Below are 23,881 nucleotides of genomic sequence, written 5' to 3' on the forward strand. Positions count from 1 at the left end.
TATGTGGGACACAGACGCACTGCATTTTTTGTGTTCCACGAGCGTGAGTGCGATAACAAATTTATCTTTAAGCAAACTTGAGGCACAGTAAGATGAAACACACATGCCGCTGTTCATGTTCGTATGGAATGGCGCGCGCATCTTAGAATAGTGCAATATGCGGAGTGCAGTATGGACTGTGGCCGTGCTACATTGTTATATGTAGCACAGCTTGTTGCCATGGATTCACCAATCAGGATCGAGGATTCAAGTTTATTTGAAGATAATATCTCATATACCATGGTCCATATCACACTCTGCCTATCATACGGACCCAACCATCGCTGAGAACAGACAGTTATCTAAAATACTACATCCGTTTAACAGCTGTGAGTTGGCTGTTGACTTCATGCATATGCTTGGGTACACTACATATATCTGTGCATTACTTTCCCCTGACAGAGCTGGCACTCAGACACACCCTGTGACCTATGGGTTCTATGCATGACAGATTCTACAAACTGCACTTTGAGGGTTGAAAAAGAACAGCTTTTTTTCATGGTTTTTCAGCATGGAGACACAATACATTGAACAGCTCAGTGGAACGACGTCAGCTATAAATTATTAGCCCTTAAATTTGGTCCAGTTCATGAAATGATGGCAAATGATCCTATATGCCTTGAACTCAGCTTACTTTCCCGGCTGGTCCTATCTGATTTTGGCGAGCGCTGTGGCTCGTCTGTCGGTGTTCTGGAAGATGGCCCGTATCAGGCTCTTAACATCACTGGCGCTGAACACCATAGCGAGTGGTCCCTGGAATGACGGAGAGAATCACAGTCTCAAATGTTTAAAGAGCAACTAGACAAGAAGAGGAGTTCCCAACATAAACAATGTTTTTAATTTTAAAGTTGAGCAAAGAAATTGACTGGAGCAGGGGTTGAACCTGTGACCTTCGGATTGCCGTTCCGGTGCTAATACCAACTGAGCTATCCAGCCCAATGTTGGTGGTTTGTCAATGTCTTTGTTCAAGGGGCGCTAGTCAGAAGCCATAATCCCACATATACCATGTAGCCAGGGATCACGCCCTAAGTCACGATGCTAGCAATGCTGCAAACCTACAAATACCGAACGGGGATCACTCAGACAAGATACAACTTTTTTTAAATGGGGAACTGCCAGCATAGGGCTAGATAGTTCAGTTGATCGAGCACTGGAACGACAATCCGGAGGTCATAGGTCCAAACCCCACTCCAGTCAATTTCTTTGTTCAACCTGAAAGAATTTTCCAGCTTATAATTTGAATCTGATTTGTGTTGTATCTCACCTTGCCCTCCGCCCACCTGTCAACAATATCTTGCATGCTGGCGTCTAACATTAACAGCATCTCGCTGAATGACATCCACTGATCAACGGTACTCTGCACCAAAACTGGTTCCTACGCATCAATCCAAATACGAACAGTAAACCTCCTTTACAATAAGGAATACACTTCTACATGGGCGTCGCCAGGATTTTTTCTAGAGGGGGGCAAAATTTTTTTTGCCCCAAAATGCTTTTATTTCTCAACACATTCTCGATTTATCAGTTTTAGAGGGGGGCAGGGACAATTTGCCACCCCCCCCCCAACTCATTACATTTACACAACACTTTGTCTTCGCGCCTCTTTTTCTTTTCTTTTTTTTTTTTTTTTTTTCTTCCTTTTTTTTGTTTTTTGTTTTTCTTTTCCGGGGGGGGGGGGGGGGGGGGGGGGGGGGGGCAAGTGCCCCCCTTGCCCCCCCCCCCCCTTGCGACGCCCATGCATTTCTAGTTGTTTGAAAAGTGGATTTGTGGGCAATTTATGAGCAAATGAAGCATAAGCTTGCAATGGTAATCACGTATCGTTCAAGCAATGCATTATCGGTCGTGTCCATCCTCTGCAACTATATATACAGAGATCATACACTTTTCTAAGCTATGGAGTAGTCTGCTACACACCTAACAAAAAACACAGTGATTCATTTTTTTAATGTGAAATAATGCACCTCTCAACGGTAATATGTTGTTTGCATTCAACAGAATGTGCTTGTTAAAAACAAAAAAAAACACATTTGTGTTTATGTTTGGTATGCACAAAGCAACACACTGTGCATTATTCAACACATGATATACATCACTTCGTGGGCCACCTAACATCTTATCAACAAATTCTGCAACAACAAACAAATTAGATTCAGGAATTGCTTTCTTACCTCATCTTCTCCTGGTTTGATCAAGTGTGGAATTCTGTCTTGCAGTCCCGAGAGTAACAAATATAACTGCTGCGCATCATCAGCTGAGATGTCCTGTCAAGTTGAGCAACAACAAAAATGTTCTAACCAATTAGTGGCAGTATTCCACAAGGACATCACAGACGAAACAAGTGTGAGTGCACAATAAGCTCTGGTCACCTAACATGAAATGATTGTGCATAAAAACAAGCCCGGGCAGCCGTCTCACGTGAAAATCACGAGTTGAAAATTGACCAAAAATACGCCCCCTAAGTTTCCCATCAAAATAGCGGGCTACACACATTATTAAGCAGTATTAAGTTAACATTATTAAGCAGTATCTTGCCTCCATTTACAAAATTTTCATAAACAACTTTACAAAATGTTACAAACAATTTTTGTTAACTATATCACTGTTTTTGTTTGCGAAAATGTTGTAGTTACATTATATTGGAAACTTAGGGAGCTAGCTTTTTTGCTCAATTTTCCGAGGACAGACATATGCAAAATAGATGCGCATACGCATCGATCGAGACAAACCTCGTTTTCCGATAACTTTTGTCAAGAGTGCATTTACTGACAACGGCATGGTATTTTGTCAATTTTTGTTCAAAGATTTTTGGTCAATTTTTGGGGACAGACAGACAGACTGACCAACTGACCACCAAGTGACATGTAGAAGTTCCTGCCACAGCTTAACAATAGTCCCTAAGACATGCTGAGTTAGGAATTTGTTGGCAGCCTATGCACTCCATGCACAAGTACCACCTCCACACTTACGAAAGGAGAGTTCAGGGAGACCACTGGGAGGGACAATCTAATGCATTGCCAACGGCGCCTGACGCCCATGCCAAGACACCACCCAGCTAACACATCACGTTGCCACAACGTTGTGCAAAGTTGTGAAAATGTTGTCATTTGGTAACGTGTCACGATGACATTTAAGCAACGTTGACACAACGTTTGACTGTATAAGTGTTGGTTGTAAAAATGTTGTATATTGGTAATTTGTACAACGTTGTACGAAAGTCATCATATGACATTGTATTGACGTTGTATGGTGGTCGTTTCACAATCGTTGTAATAAAGTAATAAATATGACGTTGTGGTTACGTTAAATGTAGGTGTTTTCATTACGTTGTTTTAAGTTGTCAATGTTACGTTGTCAGAACGTTGTAATTTAGAATGTTTACAACGTTGCTGTGAGGTTATAATCATGACGTTGAGATAACGTTCAATCTACATTATTTTATAACGTTTTTTTTCAGTTGTGAAAATCACATTGTCACGACGTTGTAGTTTAGTATTTCAAAACGTTGCGGTGATGTAAAAATCATGACGTTGTTGTAACATTGTACGTGGGTACTTCCACAACGTTGTTGGTATGTTGTTATTCTCACGTTGTCATGACGTTGTAGATAACAATTTTCACCACGTTGCTGTGTTCATGACGTTATGATGACGTTGCATAAAAGTCTCACCATAATGGTGTTGTTAAGTTGTAAATATCATGTTGTCGTGACATTGCAGTTTGGTATTTTCATGTTGTGTTATGTTGAGAGCTCACGTTGCTGTAACGTTTTATAAAGGTGCTTTGACACTGAATTTAAGTTGCAATTATGCTGTGCGTTACGATCCATGCTGTTGTGGTATTAACAAAAACATTGTGATTACGATTTACTGAATGTGAAGTGAACATAATATGTTTTAATTAATGATGTTTTATTTGATAATAATTAACATTTGGGTGCCGCCTTGCATTAATTAATAATGTAACTCATGAAATTTCGAACATCATCATGTTTGTTTTGTCGTAGTAGGAATATAATGTTTCCAGATATTTTTCTAATGGTCTAAGATGGATGAGATCGTGGTCAAAGCGCGACTGTTTCCCGCTCATATTCATTGTTGAATACTCAATGTATACATGTACTTTATTGCACACACCAACGTAACTAGAAATATGATTCCTGTTCTCAAAGAAAATATTACCATGGCGCATGCGCATCAGCAGAAATTCCACGTCCAGACCGCGTGATAGCTTATTTGAATTGCTCTGCTCAGTCGAGTCAGCAATCGAGCAGCAGCAGCTCACTATAACGGTCGCCGACTCGCCGTCCAGTTGATGTGAAGTAGCCATGGTCGCCAAGCAAGTTATTTTCACTACAGCATTTCTTAGAAGGTAGGAATGAAATTTTCTGTATCTTGACTTCATTCTTGTGTCGAACACATTGTCTAAAAATCTGATGAAAGGATCAAATTAAAGTAAAACAACTTTTCGAACAAAGTCGCTGTCAAAAAATGAAGATTTTCTTATGCCTATCATCTTTGGTTTTTTTTAATAATTGTTGAAAATGTTCTTCAGACTCGATCAGAGTAAATGTAGATTAATTAAGAGTGAAAATATGTGCCTCAATTGAGATTGGAGGCTCGTCAATGCGAACAGTTTTGGAGATCATACACTGAAAGAAACGTTCAAGTCATCTGGTTTTCAATTTGATAATAAAATCTTGGTATCATTCCAAGGAAATATTATACATGTGGATCAGATTTACTCGAATTCATGTTAGACCTTTTTAACAACGTTTTAGGTTGGAAAGTTATTTGTTCGATAGTTATAATTTTACATTAAACAGATATTGTTTTAGCAAATGGCAAAAATGGCAAAAGTGTATACATTATATCGAGAAGACTTTTGATTTGTGTACTATAGTATATGCCTATGTTTGTATTTTTTTCTTCAAATTGATGAATTAATCAAAATGTAAAAATATTGTATTGAAATACCCATGATACCCGAGCCAACAACCGTGAAATTGTTACCTGGGGTATCTCTTAATTTATAGATCTGAGTTGATATTCTCTCAACTAAAACTAGCGCAAATTTGAGCATAAACAGTCCGTTATAAAATTCCCGCTCAAAGACACAGTGTACGGTTGTAATAGCAACGCGCATTAGCAATTTAGTCTCAAGGGTCAGGCCTAAAGTTCACGTACCAGGACCGTACACGTATAAACGGTCATCTGGCTTTCGTTGGCTTGTACATAACAAGTGTATACAGTTTCAATCCGGGCTTTCGGGCCGTATAGCTCCCAGGGTTTGGCGTGATTTATGGGAGTTTGACCAAAGTGTGTGGAGTAGGGTTCAGGGCCAGGTCAGCACTGTTACAAGATCAATGAAAAATACGCGAACTATAAAAGCCTTTTCTAAAAAGGGTCATTTGTAGACTAGTTTTATTATTTATGTGGGTTGAAGAGCACGGGGATCATATTTACACTGTGTTCAAACTTGATTAGTTTTATATATTTCTCAACCTTAAAAAACATCGTTACTTTCTCCAGGTAGGCAGTACACATGTATGCTATACGTGAGTGCACTGGCAGCAGGATGTGGCATGTTTAAACTTTTAACTTCAGCAGTCTTCGAGGGAGGAAGTTTCTAATTATTTTGAAAACCACCCCGCACATCTCTTCAATGTTGTTGCTGTAAGTAATTTAACATACACTGACCTTCTATATACATGTTCTGTAAGATGGTGAAATTAACTTTTAAAATGTGTTGAAAATACACCTTGGTCGAAATTTGTTAAGTGATTACCTGACGTTCACCAGACACCTATATTAATTCAATTTATGTATTCATGAAATTTATCTATACTATAAAATTCAAGACCGTGAACCCATTGCATGCATATCCAAATCCTTCCAACTCAAAAAATGTTCATACTAGCACGTCCGCCTTAACAAAGTCATTCTTGTCGAGTCATGCGCCAGAAAAGATGCGTGCCCAATACTCTCTAAAAATAACCCAAAAAAAACCACACATTTTGCGTGAACCTCCCCGGCGAGAGCTGATTAATTTTTTAGCAGGTATTAACTTGAATGTTGTGAAGAAATGCAATGAAGTTTATAATTTTTATCGTTAGATGTCTTTCAAAAATAATAACTTGTATTTCGCAGGAAAATAGCAGTTGAAAAAAAGTAAATAAACTTTCGGGGTGAAACTCGGAAGTAGCGTAGGCAACGGATCTTTAATCAAAATAATTATGAATCAAATTAGGTTTTGCCCTTCACCGACGTATAAACACTGTGTACCCAGTGTGTATTCGCATAAAATAATTATGCGCATATCAAAACTGCAACTGGACGGTTCTTCTTAACATTTAATGAAATTGTTTCGTGTGGAATTTAAATAACTTTAAAAAAGCTTGAGCTCTTTGGTAATCAAATATTTTCTGTATTATATTCAGGTACCTGCATGACATGACTTCGCATGAACTTTTAGAAATGGCAGCCGATTGTGCTTGGTTATCCAGAAGGGCCAAGATTCAAGGTACGTGTATTAAGAAACTAACCATCGCAGTCACTAAATTGATTGGTCCAAACAGGTATCAGCGACAAACACCTTAAATACACTTCTGAAACGAGCACCATAGACCTAATGCAATGCCGACTACCAAGACCATAAACTTGCGGAAGAACCAACATTTTGATCGTTACGTACATACATTTGAACATGAAGTTGTTTAGATTACATAAAAATGCTTAAACAGGCTTGCGCTTTAACTGTCAACAAGGGTTTTTGGTTACCCTTTACATTTGAGAAATATCCTTGATTTCAGGGTCAACTTGAAACAAGAGGCTCATTTATTTTATCCCTGTCTCTCGTGGGTTAAAGATTGTACATGTAGAAACACAGGCACAGCTCTGCTTGAAGTACATGTATTGAGAAGACAGACATTATCTGGATATACATGTAGTTTTAAATTTCACATCTGGTGAGCCAGCGTGACACGCAGTGAGTGTTTTAGGCCTGAGGCAGCAAACATTAAATGGTTCATAATGTTTAAATAATTGATACATTGTTGTTTGTTTTCCTTATTTTCTTGTCAGATTCGTGTCTTTGGAGAAGTGCCATATTGACAATTAACCTTGCTGAACAAGGAATCCACTTACTTCTACATCTGGATAATCTTCTGTTAAAGGTTCCATTAAATGAATGTTACTCTAAAACATAGATTGGGCAATTAGCCAATCTTAATGGAGGTACTCAAAGAAAATCATGTTGAAATGTCAATATTTTAAAATGCAGGTTTTTTTGCGAGTTCCCTGCATACAAATATATCTTCACGAACAAACGCTATTCAAGTATCCCTTTCAAGTGTAATTCTTTTTCATAGACTCTATAGCTACCAAAACAATTCCTTTGAGTTTTCTTTTGAAGATGTTCCATGGGAGAGAAAGAAAATGAAGGATCTAGATAGAGGACAGATTTAAAAAGCATGTGATTCAGTAGATTAATAGTTGTCTGATCTATTTTATTTGTTCGATGTGAAAGTCGCCTTCCTATACTATATTTCTCATCACGGACAGTGGAAAATACTAATTTTCAAATACTATATGAAACCATTCTTTTGCCTGAATGTACGTTACGTATAGCACTGTGTATTTTTCATGAATTGATCCAATACATGAATAGGTATTCTCTAGTGTGGGTAACATTGTGATATGGTACCCCTCTGAAGGTGATGTATAAAACCGGTTAGTGGTTAGTGGGTCGACGATAATAGCCCTTGCATTCCGGCTCTGGCTATATTATTGGCGACCAGACCCTTTATCTTCTAATTGCTCAGTAACAACGTTATTGTCTTGTTAAAAGGTTGGTTCATACTCTGTGAAGTTACGGCAATTCACTTTGTGAAGTTACGGCAATCATTAACGCCAGCGCTAAAAATTCTGGGGAAAAAAGAGTGAACCACATTTAACTCTGGGCAATTTTGTGTCAAATGGTTTCGATGTCAACATTTCAAAATTTGCTTTCACTTGAAGTATGAACCGATCGTTAGAGCTCAGCCCAGTCACTAAGGCGTGAATTCCTTAATGTGGATTCAAGTAAAAGACTTTAATTGTATACCATTCACGAAATGGACGCTGTAGTAATATGTGCATATTGATGTGTCCAAATAATTGCCGTGAATATTAATTACACTTACCGTTTTAGTGATTGCATTTTAGTAATGTTTTTACATGCTGTTGTTTCTGAACACTCTTTGTAATAAAATTAGAGAAACATGAATTACATGTATGTTTAATTGTTTTGTTATCGTTTTCAGAAACATTTCTCCATAAATGCCCAGTAGGCTGCAGTAAGTTGGCCACCATGTTGCAGCAACATGTCCATTAAGTTGTAGTAACGTGTCCACAAAGTTGCAGCAACGTGCCTTTAAAGTTGCAGAAACGTCCCATTTAGCTGCAATAACGTGCCTGCAAAGTTGCAGCAATGTCCCCATAAAGTTGCCGTAACGTCCCCATAAAGTTGCAGTAACGTGCCCATAAAGTTGCTTAAACGTGTCCAATACGTTGCTTTAACGTGTACAATAAGTTGCATCAACGTGTCCAGTAAGTTGCAGTGACGTCCCAAATTAGGTTGCAGTAACGTGCTAATCAAGTGGTAATCATGTCGCCAAAAGGTTGTAGGAACGTGCGTAGAAGTTGCTGTTATGTGTCAATTTGGTCGCAAATAACGTGGCGTCAAGGTGGTAATCATGTGCAATCACGACCAAAAAAAGTTGTGATGTATGTTGCGTTTACGTTGTGGAAACGTCATTGTAACGTTGCGTGATAACCTTGTAGCAACGCGCACGCGAGTCAACATTTTTACGTTGCCGCAACATCATTTTCCTCACGTGGCAACAACGAAAACCTGACCTTTTTGCAACGTTGTCACAACGTAAATGTGTTAGCTGGGCAGAGGTTTGCACAGAATTCAATCAGTTGTGTGTTCTTTACGACATACCTGCATGAAACAGTCAAATACTTTAGCGATCTTCTCACCTCAAGTGACGAGACTTTCTCCAGGATGTGCATGAGTACCGTGTTGATGAGTGTAGACATGGCCTTGGTGAAGATGTTACTGGGGAGGATGTCGGTCCAGACTCGCTGGAGGTGACCCAACTGATGGACAACCTGCATTGGGATAAAGACAGGGATGAGATTGCCTCTGAAAGATGCATTCCTTTCGAGACCGGTAATGTCTTTCTCTCAGATTCAAAAGGTCTGATTTCAGACAAAATCGTGCCTGTTAAAGGCTTAATATACAACATTTGCTTTTGCTGTAATTTTCAGAAATGCAAAATGGAGGATTTCTTTAAAGGATATGGCAAGATTCCTAGCCTAAAAGGCAGAGGTGAAACTTTACTTTGACTTCATTATTATCAACAAAATTGAATATTTGAATATTCTTATGTGGAAATCCAAGTCCGAGATAAGGCCGAGTAAAAAAAACAAAAATAGTTTATCGTCCGAGCCCTTTGAAAAAAAATCAAGGAGGCGGGCACCCCCCCCCCCCCAAGATGGTTGATTTTCCAAGATGATGAATTGATTGATGCATTTTCTCGACTCTTTTGCTGGTACAAAATTGTGTCTGAAGGAGCTGTCACCCCTTCTACAAAGGTACAATTTCATTAGAAACAAATACATTGACAATACATTTGTAAATTATTTTGTAAATATATGAATAAAAACAACACAACAAAGGAAGCGAGCAGGAAAAACCCAAGTGGGCCATGGCAAGAAACTGGTTTATTTTTCACTTGGCCTACAATTTTGGATTGTTGCCGAACCTACTTGTTTAATGGCCCTCTCACACGCCAAGAAGTTGTCGTCAGTCGCTACTTGGTCAAAGCCCTCAGCACCAGACAGACTCTCCACTAATTGATCTCGCTGAATTCTCTGCAACATAGAAGCAGTAACAATAACACGATGAGGAAGGTTATTTTGCTTGAATGTGCACATTTGACATCACATAACATTCAAAGCCAAATTCGCTGCAGGTGACTTGATCTGCAACTCCTGCGATCTGCAGCAAGAATACCTGCTGTCATGTCAAAACTTAGGATTGGCGAATCCAAGAAAGATACACTGGCCTTAACCCTAACCCTCCAGGGTAGTCAGGCTAGAAACCCTGCTAAATGCAGCAATGTGTAACACCTGTCAAAATGACATGTCTGCTCTTTCAGCAAGATCTATCAGGTCAAAAATCTCCAGTCAAAACTGCCTCCGAGTCTGTGGTCACTGAATGCAGCAGGATACAACTGTGGCATTTTTCAATGAGACTAGCTTCGATTGTTTTAGAATTGGCCGTCTATGCAATGGTGTTGGTGGCTCAGTGCAGCAAGGTCCCACAGAGGATTACACCTGATGTACAGTGTTAGGGTTAACAAGCGGCTAAGTTCTACATCAATATAAACAAGCTCGATGTCGATCGGATCTTAGAGGCTGCGGGCCAACAAATGCATGTGCAACTTATTTTGACGTTTTACCCCATAGCTGTAGGTCAGATGAAGAGGACACCAGTGACATTTTTTAATGTTTGACCCACAACCAACATGTTGACAGCGCTACTTTTGTCATTTGAGCTTATTTGGAATTTGACAATATCTTAACCTTGACCCCATGATGACCTTTAACCCCAGTTTGGTCATGTGACATGGTGGGGCTGGGCTACTGATACTTTTGACAAAGTTGGGTTAAAATCTGTCAAAGTATGTAGGAGCAACAGACAATGTCAACGTTTGTTACTAACTGACTAACGAACGAACTAACTAGCGAACGGACTAACGGAGAGACATGATGATTTGTTGAGCTGCTAGCCGCTGCTAAAAACTCAGTGCTGAAGATAAGTCCGACTGAAATATTGGGAGGTACAGTAGAAACCCAACATGTGTTGACTGGGTACAAATGAGAAAAAATAGGCTGCTATTTTTTTTACCATTTGAGCCAAGAAACATTCGGATGCCAGCTTCCTGAAGACAGAAATTAGGTCGACAAACGTGGACGTGCCATCACAGAGGGTAAGGATTGACGATACTGATGGCCCAGCGTCAGCAGGTGATGGGCGATGTACATGCAGTTGTTGTGGTGGAGAGCGCACACCTGGGGTAGCTTTTGCTGTTTCACAGGAAAAATGAGAAAAAATAATGCAGAAGTCAAGATTTCTGTAAAGCAATTGTAAGACAATATCAATATTACTTTGGTTGTTGATTTCATCCTTGCTTTAACAAGTTCAAGTTGAGATTATTTTGACAAGAACGGAACGAAGAGCGGGATATATTTTCACTCGACCTCAAGCCAGGCCGGTTGAAGCCATCACCCACGGGCAGCACACTCATATTTCCAGCCTCGCTTGCTACAAGCGGGTCGCTGACAGATATTTCCGGCCTTGCTCCCTGTGTGTTTATCTGTCATCTTTGCGTGTATACATGGCGTCCGGCATTAACTGGTTTAAGGAACATGGGAATATTTGCCTTTGGTGAATTTTTTTTTTGGGGGGGGGGCTCAATATTGCTCAAAATCTTAAGAAGGGTGCATAACAACTAACTTGTTGACATTTCAGCTCAGTGGTTACTATACATTTTGAGAAAACAGAGAAAATGTTTGCACAATTTTAGGGGTCTCATAACTGGATTTCATTGCTAACACATGAAAAATATGTGCCAGCGGGCACACTTTCTAAAAGCACCTTCACTGATTATTTTCTTCTGAATGATACCAGGCAGAATAGTTTCAATCATAAGTTATTTGGTACCAATCCTATATTCACTTTGAGCTAGGATTTTCTCGTTAAATCGATAGGTATGTTTCAGGATAATTGCAAATGTCCCTATGTGTCATTAACAACCCAAGTTAGCAATTCGTCATGTTCGTGCAACAAGGTCGTATCTCCTAAAATGGGCCGTACGAAAAACGCGAGTTTCAGAACGTCAAAAGGTCGTATCTCACTTAAAATAACCCGGATGTAACACACAAAGTCAACGGACGTTGAGATACAACGTTTTTACACTGAGTTTATTCGTGCAAGATACAACTTTTTTGCAGAATGGAGTAACGACCTTATTGCACTGAAACGACAAATTCATATTTTGTTAGTGTATTTTAAACACGGGTAGCATTTGCTTTTGCAAAGTTTGGATCTTCATTGGATCAAAAGACAGTTGACAGGTTGAGATTTTCAACCCGGGTTGAGAGGCTCTAGTGTAAAAAGGCCTTTAGTGACGACTCATGTTCACTTCTGACTCATGTTCACTACATGTTCACATTTTCATGACACAGACTTGGACTCTATTTATTCGTTCATTTGTTGAAAATAAACTGGCCAAATTATTTATAAAAATTAGGCCTACTCTGTGAAAAATTAGTAATGGTACAAAATCTTCCCATAAAATGTGTCAGTTGCCCCACAAAGTGATATATCGTGTGCACGAGGTCCATAGATGATCTGTCACTTTGTGGTGCACCTGAAAAATTGTTACATCTGACATAATATCATTTTCAAGAAAAACTGCATATTGAAAAAGTCTTCTTTTTTTCCAATGGTCTTTTGACTAATCTCCAAGACAATCTTTGAGCACCTATCTCTGCATTTCGGACAGTTTGTCCTGAGCCCTAACTCCCCAGCCTAATTGTCTAGGAACCGTACCCATTCAGGCAAATTCCAACACCCACATGGGAAATTGTACACACACACTGTTGGACTTTAGTTTCTGGAGGTATGCCAAACCCAATGCAAAAGACCATCAGTTTAGGGGTACTGTGTCTATCCCAACAGATTTAAACAAAACCTGCTGTTGGACTTTGATGGGTTGAGTTCGGTTAGGGTTAATGAAATTACATATTTCATGGTTCCATATTAAATATATTTTTAATACGATAAGCTCATTCAACATACTTCAAGAATATTTAATTGAAATATATATAAAAAAAACCTAACCTTTTGGCAAGGAACCATCCTCAATCCTGCAAAATCCTCCAATTGCTACCATGTGAAAATTACATTCAGCCTCGATCCTCCAAAATCATCCGTTATATCTTGAATTTCTGCAGTGGGGGGATGATCATTGCCTCAATCCTTCAAAATCCACCAACAATCACTGTTATGGGTTTAGGCAGTGCTGTTGACATTCAGAAGCAGTGCGGATGACATTGAGCATAATGCAGGGCTAAATTATGCATGGCTGAACATAAACAGTGCTGGGTACAGCCTACGAACTCGACAGAATGCATCCTCCAAAATCAAGCTTTTTTTGCCATTCTGTCTCAATCCTCTACAACCGCCTGGAGGATCGAGGAGGACTGAGGAGGGTTGGGGTTAATGATTTCAAATTGCAAGAACTTCTTGAAGGAAGATTACAATGACAAAATCAAATCCACTTTTGCCTTGAAGCGCACAATTTCCAACAAATTCTAACCTTGGCATCTTGTTTTTGATCTTTGAGGTCCTTGTTGTCAACCTTTATTGTACCGACTCTCTTTGTATTGTGCAGCTCTCTCTTCATCAGCTTGCGGGCTTCAACTATCAGCTCTTGACACTTGCAAAAAAAAAAAAAATACAGAACATAAAAAATGTCAGGGATGTAGTTGAGTACATCACAAGCCAATCACAAATCCAGTCACAAGTCCAGGAACAAGTCAATTCCCAATCTGTTCCCAATTTTCATAAATATTCTATGTACTGTAGGCTGTATCTCAAAATATTGCCAAGCAACTTCCAACTGGTTTCGTGCTGGAGGGTCACATACAAAGTTTCAGAAGGGACCAAACAAACCAAATTTTGCCATTCAAGAAATGTTCCACAATATATTGAGAATTAACTAATCATTACATAAAAATCACTTTTTTGTTAGCAAAGTGGACATTGACATCTCTGGCGTAGGTCAGCAGTGGAGAAGCAGTTTCTGCAATAAACCCTGGAACAGAAAGATCTCTGATATTATTTATAATATTAAGCTTCAAGGCAGTATTTCATTACATTTCTTTCGTATGATTATTTGGTTTGGTTGTAGTGTAACTGCTGATTGACCTGTTTTCCGGAGAGAAGCTTCAAATCCCTCGGTAGCCGTGATGACAGCTTTGTACTCATTGAGCTGAAATGTTGAATACGATGAAATCAGAAAAATATCTTTTTTATCGTACATTATTCTAGGGCTGTGCCGAATAAACCAAATATTCTAATATTCAATCATCAACCGAATAGGTCTCGTTCAAGTGACGTCATTTCCTACAGATGCAGATGACCATGTGATTTCGGCATTTTGAGTGTCAACTTGCATAATGCACATTATCTGCGTCGTATTTCAAACATATTTCGAGCAACAAGCGCGCGTTTGGAACATTTTCAACACTGCGCATTGTGTACTTGATTGCGTAAAATACGCAGTTGCAGTTTTTTTTACAGAGATGGCCGCCATTGAACGTGCCCTATATCCGAACAGCATTTTTTTTTTTCAATTCAATAGACAGGCATGCAACTGAGAATTAAGAAACAACGAGGAAATTCCAGACCAAGATTTTGTAGTGTATTTTCCAATTTGTAATGGCATTCATGAGAAGTAAAAAAATGAGGAAATCAGCAGATCTGAGGAAAAGTGGCATGCCTGAATAGACCTAAGACACCTGGCTCCCATAGGAAAGCGCACATGTAAACAAAGCAGGACGTCATTATGTCTAAGGTCTATTCCATTATTGAAAACCTCATAATTTGGTTTTTAAGGTTTAATTACGTTTTAAAAATATACTTTCAAATAAAATTCTGGAAAAAACTAGAACGGCGAAGCCGCCATGGCTCGCTGTCGAAGGCAGGAAGGGAGGCTGAAGGTAGGGTTGGGGATGGGCATGATGGAAGGGGATCAGGATTCTCGTTGATGTGCCACGGTGAAGGGCTCAGTTTTTAAATGTCAACATAAATAGTCTACAGATGACCTAATAAAATGTGTATATAGGTTAGCCGTCACTGTGGCGTGTCAGATTTTTGGTAGAATGTCGGCCTCAACTCAACATGGATCGGCCACGGGTGACTCAACTTGGGGCGGTTCACACTATCATTTTCGACACGGTTCACGCCGAAAAATGCAATTTCGATCCGGGTTGAGATTTTCAACCCTGGTCCCTCCCTGGGTTGATTTCGATCCGGCTAAAGCTCACTACCCGGCTCAGAACCAAGTTGAAAGTTTAAAAGTGGGAAAAGGGTTGAACAAAATCTCAGGTTTGGAACCGGTTCCAACGCAGAGATATTGATATTGGACAGTGTGAAAAGGCCTCAAAAGATGTGATGAAGTGATGTGATGAAGTGGCCCTATTTTGGCCTGTATCTCCAAATGCTGGTACCATCCCATTCAACAGTTCACAATTTATGAAACATATTCAGGGAACACAACAAAATGGCTTCCTCATGACTAGTTCCATTGAGTAGTCTGCTACACACCTAACAAAAACCCCCAAAATTCTTTTTTTTTTGGTGTCCACAAAGCAACATACTGTGCATTTAATAAACACATTATAAACATCACTTCCAGGGCCACCTAAAGTCTTAACAAATTCTGCAAAAACAAACAAATTAGATTCAGGAATTGTTTTCTTACCTCAACTTAACCTGGTTTGCACAGAATTCAATAAGTTGTTTGTGCTTTCCGCCATACGTGCATGAAACAGTCAAATCCATTTTAAGGATATTCGCACCTCTAGTGAGGAGACTTTCTCCACCATGTGCATGAGGAAGCGAGCAGGAAAAAGTAAGCGGGCCATGGCACGCCTAAAACTCTGGATTGTTGCCAAACTTCTTGTTTAATGGCCCTCTCACAAAATTTTGGATTGTTGCAGAACCTACTTGTTTAATGGCCCTCTCACACGCCAAGAAGTTGTCATCAGTGGCCACTTTGTCAAAGCCCTCAGCACCAGACAGACTCTCCACTAATTGATCTCGCTGAATTCTCTGCAACATAGAAGCGGTAACAATAACACGATGAGGGTTGTTCATTTCATATGAATGTGAATGCAATGCACATTTCACATAACACTCAAAGTGAAATTTGCTGCAGTTGAAATGTGTTGCAACTTTTGTAATCTGTGGGATGAATACCTGTTGTGATGTCCAAACTTTGGATTGGCGTATCCAAGAAGGATGCACTGGCCTTAACCCTAACCCTCCAGGGTATTGTGGCTAGAAACCCTGCTAAACGCAGCAACATGCAACACTTGTCTACCACCCTGCTCAGTGTAGCAAGATCCATCAGGTTGGCAATCTCAAGGCTAAACTGCCTCAGAGTCTGTGGTCACCAACTGCAGCAGGATACCACTGTGGCATTGGTCAATGGGACTCAGGCTGCATCCGAATCAACTGTCTAGAGCTAGGTCTAGGTCTGCGCCCATTGAAAATACGCGGGGACGCGCTGACAATAGACGTAGCCGTAGCTCTGGAAGCCCGTTTCGGACACGGCCTGACTCTCAATGTTTCAGAATTGGCCGTTGATGCACTGGTTTTGAAAGCACAGTGCAGCAAGGTCCCACAGATGTTTGCACCTGATGCACTGTGTTGCATCTGGCATGGTTAGGCTTAACAACGGGATAACAGTTCTAGACCAATAAAATCAACTCAGTGCTGAAGTTTAGTCCCACTGAAATATCAGGAGGTACAGTAGAAACCCGACACATCCAGGCTGTGTTGACTCGGTACAAATGAGAAAACATAGGCTGCTGTTTTTTTACCATTTGAGCCAAAAAACATTCGAATGCCAGCTTCCTGAAGACAGGGATGAGGTCGACAAACGTGGACGTGCCGTCACAGAGGGGCGGGGGTAAGGATTGACGATACTGATGGCCCAGTGTCAGCAGGTGATGGGCTATGTACATGCAGTTGTGGTGGAGAGCGCACACCTGGGGTAGCTTTTGCTGTTTCACAAGAAAAATTAAAAAAAACATAAAAGAAATGTCAAGATTTCTGTTGTGTAAGTTGAAGACAATATCAACATAACTTTCTTCATTGTTTTCATCCTTGCTTTTGTACACAGGAACATTTGTTTTTTGTGCTTTTTGTTTTGTTTTCATTCGAATCAATAATATTGCTCAATCATAAAAAGGGTGCATAACAAACTTGTTGACGTTTCAGCTCAGTGGATACTATACATTTCCGGAAAACAGAGAGAATGGTTGCACAATTTTAGGGGTCTCATAACTGGATTTCATTGCTAACACATGAAAAATATGTGCCAGCGGGCACATTTTCTAAAAGCACCTTCAATGATTATTTTCTTCTAAATGATACCATGTCAGGCGGAATAGTTTCATAGGTTATTTGGTACCGGTCCTATCTTCACTTGGAGCTAGGATTTTCTAGTTAAAGCGGTAGGTTGTCAGGTTGGCGTAGCGAGGTAGGTCAAATCTAGCATTAAATCGGTAGGTATGTTTCAGTTTAATTGCAAATGTCCCTATGTGCCATTAGCAACCCAAGTTAGCAATTAGTCGTGTTTGTGCAACAAGGTCGTATCTCCTAAAATGGGCCGTTCGTGAAACACGAGTTTCAGAATGTCAAAAGGTTGTATCTCACTTCAAAATAACCCTGATGTAACACACAAAGTCAATGGACCTCGAGATACAACGTTTTTACTTGCGCGAGATATGACTTTGTTGCAGAATGGAGTTACGACCTTGTGAATTCATATTTGGTTATTGTATTTCAAACACGAGTAGAATTTGCTTTTGCAAAATTTGGATCTTCATTGGATCACAGTTGACAGGTTGAGATTTTCAACCCGGGTTGAGAGGCTCTAGTTTAAAGAGGCCTTAAGTGACTACTCACGTTCACTTCTGACTATGTTCACTGCATGTTCACATTTTCATGACACAGACTTGGAGGCAGATTTATGTATTAATTTATTTGTTTGAAAACAAACTGGCCAACTTATTTACAAAAATCAATTTGGTGAAAGGATAGTAATGGAACAAAATCTTCCCATAAAATTTGTCAGTTGCACCACAAAGTGATGTATCGTGTGCACAAAGTCCATAGACGATTTGTCACTTTGTGGTGCACCCGAAAAATTGTAACATCCGGCATGTTATCATTTTGAAGAAAAACTACACACTGAAAAAGTCTTCTTTTTTCCCCTAATGGTACATGACTAATCTCTAATACAATCTTTGAGCACCTATCTATGCATTTCAGACAAATTGTTTTGAGCAACTATGACATTTAGCAGATGATAATAAAATTCAGTATTACTAAATGACCGTTTGAAAAAGTCCAGAAGTTGACTCACCAGACTATCTCTGTGGTATGTGGGTACGACATCACAAAATATCTCAAACATGTTTCGCACTGTGTAGAACAGCTGGATGGCACTGCAAACATAAAAATAAGACATTAGCAGAAATCCTTTACACTATGTAGGTTGAGGTTGAATATATTGTGTACACTGACATTTTGTTCAACACATTTCAATTTGCTTGGACAAAAGGCACTTTTGCTTTTTCACATGACTTGGGACAAGTGCAGCCAAGTGGTTTGGGTTCGTGACTCATGATCAGAGGGTCAGAGGTTCCAATCCAGCTGCTGGCCATATGTTGTGTCCTTGGGCAAGCCACATCACCCTCACTTGCCTCTCTCCACCCAGGAGTATAAATGGGTACCGGCATTAGCTGGGGAGTAACCTGCGATGAACTAGCATCCCATCCAGTGGGAAACAGAAATGTTCTCAGTCGTTTCATGCTACTGAAACCGGAGGTAAACACCAGCCTGATGGGCCATATTGGCTCACAACAGACTTCACTTTACTATGGTGAGAATAGCATAAACACATCACATCAGGCAGTTGGCATGGGTGGCACAGTGCGTAAAGCACTTGCCTCTCACCGCTGTGGCCTGGGTTCGATTCCCGGATCGGGTAAGATGTGAGTAGAGTTGCTCATCAATTCTCTCCTGTGCCATGAGGGTCATACGACGGCTGCTTGAGGCGCTTGTACATAACATGCCTTCGGCTCAACCACGTTGTAGCCGTGTCCTTCACAATTCAGCTTCTGCTGCAAGTAAGGATGATTAGCCCCCCAAATTAATCTATGTCCAACTCACCATTGTGGTGTGTTACTAAGAGCTCCTTGTAATGTCTGGTAGGCTAGATTAACAAGACACTCTATGCTTTCACTGACTGCACACTCAGGCAGTGCAAAGATACCCTCGCTCACGTGGCACTTGTCCTGAAAGAAGTAAAAAAAATTACATTGCAAGTGTCCTCAAGTGAAATTTCATATTTAATACGATAAGTTCATTCAACACATTTCAACAATAAATATTTCAATTAATGTTTTAAACTTGCAAGAACTGTTAAAGGCTGATTAGAATGACACAATCAAATCCAGTTTAGTCTTGAAGCGCACAATTTCCAACAAATTCTAACCTTGGCATCTTGTTTTTGATCTTTGACGTTCTTGTTGTCAACCTTCATGTACCGACTCTCTTTGTATTGTGCAGCTCTCTCTTCATCAGCTTGCGGGCTTCAACTATCAGCTCTTGACACTTGCAAAAAGGAAATAAACCAAACATAAACAATGTCAGGGATGTAGTCAAGTACATCACAAGTCCAGTCACAAGTCCAGTCACAAGTAAATCACAAGTCCAGTCACAAGTAAATCACAAGTCCAGTCACAAGTCCATCACAAGTCCAGTCACAAGTCCAGTCACAAGTCCAGTCACAAGTCCAGTCACAAGTCCAGTCACAAGACCAGTCACAAGTCCAGTCACAAGTCCAGTCACAAGTCCAGTCATAAGTAAATCACAAGTCCAGTCACAAGTAAATCACAAGTTCAATCACGAGAAAATCACAAGTCCTTTCACAAGTCCTTTCACAAGTCCAGTCACAAGTCCAGTCACAAGTCCAAACAAACTGAATGTTGCTATTAAAGAAATGTTGCCACAACATATTGAGAAGTACCTTAAAAAAAAGAATTCACCTTTTTGTTAGCAAAGTGGACATTGACATCTCTGGCGTAGGTCAGCAGTGGAGAAGCAGTTTCTGCAATAAACCCTGAATAAGAGAAATTCTCTGCTATTTCAAATATTTAGCTTCCAGGCAGTGTTTTATTTTATTATTTATATGAGGCTTCCAGCGGTCAAAAATAAATCAGCGTATTGTTTGCTTTTGTGAAACGAACCAAGATAGCAATAATTTGGAAATTCTCCGGCGCGCCCTCATCCAGGCATTTTCGCTGCAAACTCACAGTTGTCAACCACTCAACAGAGCGTAGTGCGCGGTACCGTTGAACAAAGACGCCCACGCAGCAAGCATGCAGCGCTCAGCAGGCCAGATATACGCGCACCGTTGTCAACAATTACAATGGCAGCTTCAAATAGTTTGACGAAAAAGGCGAAATGAAGATAGTGTCTTGAATTGTATTTCTAGCGAATTAAGTCAGCTCGATATAAAAAATAATAATATTGGATGGCTTTTTTGGGGAGGGGGATACAAGAATATATTGTCTTCGACTCGTGCAATATTGTCATAGCTCATGCAATATATTCTTGTATCCACCTCAAAGCCATCCAATATTATATAAATATTCTGTATTCTGTAACTGCTGACTGACCTGTTTTCCGTAGAGAAGCTTCAAATCCCTCGGTAGCCGTGATGACAGCTTTGTATTCATTGAGCTAAAATGGTGAATATGATAAAATAAACAAATTAACAAATGTTATCATACACTATTTCTGTAAATACATTTTCAAACATGAATATTCACTACACAGCATTAAATGTGCAGACTTCTTTCTTTTTTTTATTCATATACACCACAAAATCACAAGTGAATTTTATTGTTTCTACCAAATTGGCACAATTCCATCACTGAAAACCTCCCGGTTCGATTTTCAGTGTTTTAATTTCTAGAACACTTTTTGTCCCCTCAAATTTTCCATTTAAGATTTTCAAATAATATTCCAATAAAATAAACTTTAAAGGGGCACTAGGTCCTGAAATCCCCGAAAATTTCAGGTTTTGGATTGTTTACTTATCATACAGTAAACTCCGGCTAAGACGGCACTCTGGGGACCAGAGAATTTGTGACGACTTACGCGAATGTCGGCTTCTGCTGCAAGTCGTCATTTTGCCGACTTACACAAATACACAAATTAAATCACGGAGTGAAAAAAATAGATTGAATTAATGGCCCATGCGCATCTTTATCTGGATCATGCAAACAAGATTCATGGCTAAAATTCAAAGGATTTGATTTACCCTCTTTTATTTCTACATCCATGGTTGATTCCAGCAAATAGATCCTCAATGTTTATCATCACAAACAGGCTGTGGTATTGATCACAGAAAGTCATGCATGTACATGTACGTACGTACCAAGCAAGGACGGCGCGGCCGGCTAGCGTTAACAGTGGTACGATATACAGATCACTTGCATACTGTACGTCCATGTACATGTAGTGTACATTGTGCACGTACGTGCTGGTACAATAAGGGGACCCCCAAAATGAACAAAGCACATGCCTGCAGTCGAGAGGGGTTACTGGTATTGATGTGCTATCAGGAAAACCCCTTTTTGATCGCGCACGTGTAAGCGAACGATGCACACAATGTACAGACTGTGCATGAAACAGTGTACAAGTGCGATTAGTGTACACGTGCTGGCCGATGCATCAATCACGGGCCATGCCATTGATAAACAGATGTCAGTTCGTAGTGTGTGGGACTTTTCACTCGACACTTCTTGCAAACCGCAGAGCACGATGCCGACTTATACAGAGAAATGTTTGTGGTTTTGAGGAAATGGGACTGAAAGTAACACGCCGACACAGGCAAAATGGCAGCTTACAAAGGCCGACTTAGAAATGAAAATGTCAATGGAAATGCATTAGAGACAATCGGGACTGTCCTCAGACGGCCGATTTAAGCGATAGGACGGTTTATACGATGTCGGTTTAGCCGGAGTTTACTGTATTTCAAACATCTGGTTGAAAGGAAACCAACCTAATGTAATAGTGTTCCTGGGAATAGACAAAAAGAAATTGGTTGTTTACATCAGACACGACGGAGTACGAATACACTCGTCCTGTCGTTTTCAGTGTATTGACATACAGCACCATATGCTCATGAACAGCGGTGACCAATCACCAATGCCCAAAATGTGGTTTCTTACACGTCCGCAAAAGGCAAACACTTTATGGATGGAATCACAACTAGTACCCAAACAGCTCGACTTTTGGGGGTCGAAAATTGGACCCGAAAGTCGTTTTCGCATGCATAATACAAGAATAACACAAAAACGCCCAGTTTTTAAAGGATAGCCGTGTGAATGTTTATATCCTACTTTTAAAAGTAACATCATTTTGTTCAAAGCGTGTTAGCCCAATTGGGCTGTTCCAGGACGCAGTGTCCCTTTAATTCAGAGATGACGATACAGACAACAAATCTTTAAGGAAATGATGTTGATTTTGTTTTAACCTAAACCCTGAAACAATTGTCTTGAAGAGAGTAATCCTGTGTGGCTACCTTTGAGCTGCTTGTGGGTATCGAGTGCACCAGACAATGTGTGATGATACACTTGGACAGCTTTGGCCAGACGTGTTCTCCTGTAAAGATCAAAGAAACATTTGGTTACAAACCTAATTTACGTGTCAGACGAACAAAATGAAACAGCACAATGAATTAACTACCTAGGCATTTTTGCTGGGATGCAACCTCAATCCTGCAAAATCCTCTGTCATTTCTTGAATGTGGTCCTTGGAGGGGTGACCACTGCCTCAATCCTACCAAATCCTCCAATAATCACGGTCAAATTGTCGAGGCAATGCCAGCGACATCCTGGAACAGTGGAGAGGATTTCTGGTGTAAATCTAGGCCTAAATTTATGCACGGCTGAGCATAAACAACACAAGGTCTGGCCTAAGACCTTGACACAGTGCATCATCCAAAATGAGCCGCACATTTTTGCCATATAGCCTCAATTCTGCAAAAACCTCCATTTTTCAAAGAGGATTTTGAAGGATTTGGAAAGGTTGGGGTTAACAAAAACTTGCCTGAAAATGTTTCTGTTCGGACACAATATGGTCAACTGTCGATGTCACATCATAATTTCACCCGCTGCCTTTTCCAAAAGCAGCCATAAAACTGACACTGAAATTGGTACTTAAAACATCTACTTACAAAAATGACACTTAAAACTGCCTAAAAGATCAGAATAAGCCATTCTAACAATGAATCCACACAACCCTTGATGAAGGCATGATAACGAAGGTGTTTGGCACACATCTTCAGATGATGGTTAATGAATATTGTAATAAGGTGTTTCACGGTAATATGCGCCATCTTGCTGATGGGGCAATTTTTCACGCGCTGCTGTGTACGCATCGTCGATGGAAACATTTGGCACTTCCAAGTCAACATGCGGTCATTCCAAAATGGTCCGCGTCTAGCAACGCGCGTTCATTTTGCCCCGTGAACAAGATGGCGTGGTGCATATTACAGTGAAAGACCTTAATATAAAGTTGATTAAAGTTCCCAAAGTGACTTGTAGAATGAAAACGTGTGCAAAACATATGGACAAAATGGGGAAAAGAAAGACAAAAAGTGGGGAAAAAAAACAAAACAATGAAATGGTCTCTACCTAGCATAGCCATCAGCGTAGTGTTCTCATCTCCGTTTTTACCCTCTGTCGTGAGGCTAAGTAACGGCCCACTCAGTGCTTTCAGTATTGCCAGTGTGCTCTTGTATACAGCTACGGGATCGGACGCCTCCTCAGAGCTCTTGGGTAGCACCTTGAATCCAACGGTGGTTGACTGCGACTGCAAAGAAGATGTTAGCACGTTCATTCACTAAATGCACAAA

At 40.1% G+C, this 23,881-nt stretch overlaps 1 long non-coding RNA gene and 1 pseudogene across 1 annotated transcript; one reads left to right on the forward strand and one right to left on the reverse strand.

Moving 5' to 3' along the window:
- Window positions 1-678: 678 nt before the first annotated feature.
- On the reverse strand, window positions 679-23,865 carry LOC119743356 (annotated as a pseudogene).
- LOC119742754 lies at window positions 6,476-8,301 on the forward strand. The gene is made up of 2 exons (XR_005272899.1): window positions 6,476-6,558; window positions 7,119-8,301. It is a non-coding gene; the product is annotated as an uncharacterized LOC119742754 (long non-coding RNA).
- Window positions 23,866-23,881: the final 16 nt, after the last annotated feature.

Source organism: Patiria miniata, unplaced genomic scaffold (genome assembly GCF_015706575.1).
Source record: "Patiria miniata isolate m_02_andy unplaced genomic scaffold, ASM1570657v1 HiC_scaffold_6, whole genome shotgun sequence".
Taxonomy (NCBI): Eukaryota; Metazoa; Echinodermata; class Asteroidea; order Valvatida; family Asterinidae; genus Patiria; species Patiria miniata.